Source organism: Anastrepha ludens, unplaced genomic scaffold, assembly GCF_028408465.1.
Source record: "Anastrepha ludens isolate Willacy unplaced genomic scaffold, idAnaLude1.1 ptg000129l, whole genome shotgun sequence".
Lineage (NCBI taxonomy): Eukaryota > Metazoa > Arthropoda > Insecta > Diptera > Tephritidae > Anastrepha > Anastrepha ludens.
Window position 1 is genome coordinate 20001 of NW_026530102.1, and position 2274 is coordinate 22274.

At 27.6% G+C, this 2274-nt stretch overlaps 1 non-coding gene across 1 annotated transcript; it reads left to right on the forward strand.

Annotated features, from left to right (window-relative positions):
- Positions 1-306: 306 nt before the first annotated feature.
- On the forward strand, positions 307-487 carry LOC128871320 (5.8S ribosomal RNA). The gene has a single exon (XR_008455885.1). It is a non-coding gene; the product is annotated as a 5.8S ribosomal RNA (ribosomal RNA).
- Positions 488-2274: the final 1787 nt, after the last annotated feature.

The window sequence follows — 2274 nt, forward strand, 5'->3', positions numbered from 1 at the left end:
GATTGAATGATAAGTTAATTTGTTCACAATAACAAAAGTGGTATATATTTATTATTATATTTATATATAAATAAAATGATTAAAAAAATACAAAATAATCAAACATAATAAATACCACCACTGTATTATTGTTGAACTAAGACATTCGCAACTTAATAAAAATGTTTAGAGTTAAATATATTTGATATATATTATTGAAAGAAAATCAATTTATATTTTATTATTATTATTATTTAATTTTACTCTTTCAATTAATATATGCAAAAAAAAATTGACATTTGTTATAAATAAAAATAAATAAAAAAATACTCTAAGCGGTGGATCACTTGGCTCATGGGTCGATGAAGAACGCAGCAAACTGTGCGTCATCGTGTGAACTGCAGGACACATGAACATCGACATTTTGAACGCATATCGCAGTCCATGCTGTTATGTACATTAAATTAAATTTTAAAGTACTGCTTGGACTACATATGGTTGAGGGTTGTAAGACTATGCTAAATAAGTTGCTTATTCTTTTATAAAAATAATTGAATTTAAGCAAATGTGTATATTATTGGATTTTAAATAATTCATAATATTAATAGCAAAAAAATAAAGATATATAATGAATTTTTTATTTATTAATATATTCTTAAAAAAAAAAAATCCTCTCAAATAAAATGAAATAAAAAAAATTTTGAATCTAAGTATTCTCTTTAAAAAATTTTCATATTATTTATATATATATAAAATATTAATTTATATATGTAATTAAAGGAGGAATGTCTAGCATAAAAATTAATTTTTTTTATTCTAGAATTGCCTCATTTTACATAATTATTATTTATAATATATATTTATATAAAAGGAAAAAAGAAAAATAGAGATGAAAAGATGATATAATTATTTATTAAATTGTGAGAAGATAAAAAATATTTTAAAACAACCTCAACTCATATGGGATTACCCCCTGAATTTAAGCATATTAATGAGGGGAGGAAAAGAAACTAACAAGGATTTTCTTAGTAGCGGCGAGCGAAAAGAAAATAGTTCAGCACTAAGTCACTTTGTCTATATGTCAAATGTGAGATGCAGTGTATGGAATATCTTAATATCTAGTATGAGAAATTAACGATTTAAGTCCTTCTTAAATGAGGCCATTTACCCATAGAGGGTGCCAGGCCCGTATAACGTTAATGATTACTAGAAAGATATTTCCAAAGAGTCGTGTTGCTTGATAGTGCAGCACTAAGTGGGTGGTAAACTCCATCTAAAACTAAATATAACCATGAGACCGATAGTAAACAAGTACCGTGAGGGAAAGTTGAAAAGAACTCTGAATAGAGAGTTAAATAGTACGTGAAACTGCTTAGAGGTTAAGCCCGATGAACCTGAATATCCATTATGAAAAATTCATCATTAAATAATTAAAAATAATGTGCATTTTTTTCATATAAGGACATTGTAATCTATTAACATAATAAAGTATTTATCAAAAGATCATTGGTGATATTAAGTTTATTTAAATTAATTTGCTTTTTAAGCATATTAACATAGAATAAATACTAATGATTTGATAAAGTGTTGATAGATTTTATTATATATAATGCTAAAATTCATTTTTTGAATTTTACAAAAAATTTAATATCTATGATATTAATATTTATTTGTATGCATTTATATGATTAACAATGCGAAAGATTCAGGATACCTTCGGGACCCGTCTTGAAACACGGACCAAGGAGTCTAACATATGTGCAAGTCATTGAGTTATATTAAACTTAATGGCATAATTAACTTAACTTAAAAATATAATGGGATTAATTTTTAGTCTATTTTCTTAAATAGTCAATTAATTCAATCCCGGGGCGTTCCATATAGTTATGTATAATGATAATTTATTATTATTTATACCTCTAACTGGAGCGTACCTTGAGCATATATGTTGTGACCCGAAAGATGGTGAACTATACTTGATCAGGTTGAAGTCAGGGGAAACCCTGATGGAAGACCGAAACAGTTCTGACGTGCAAATCGATTGTCAGAATTGAGTATAGGGGCGAAAGACCAATCGAACCATCTAGTAGCTGGTTCCCTCCGAAGTTTCCCTCAGGATAGCTGGTGCATTTAAAAATTATATAAAATAATCTTATCTGGTAAAGCGAATGATTAGAGGCCTTAGGGTCGAAACGATTTTAACCTATTCTCAAACTTTAAATGGGTAAGAACCTCACCTTTCTTGATATGAAGGTTGAGGTTATGATATAATGTGCCCAGTGGGCCACTTTTGGT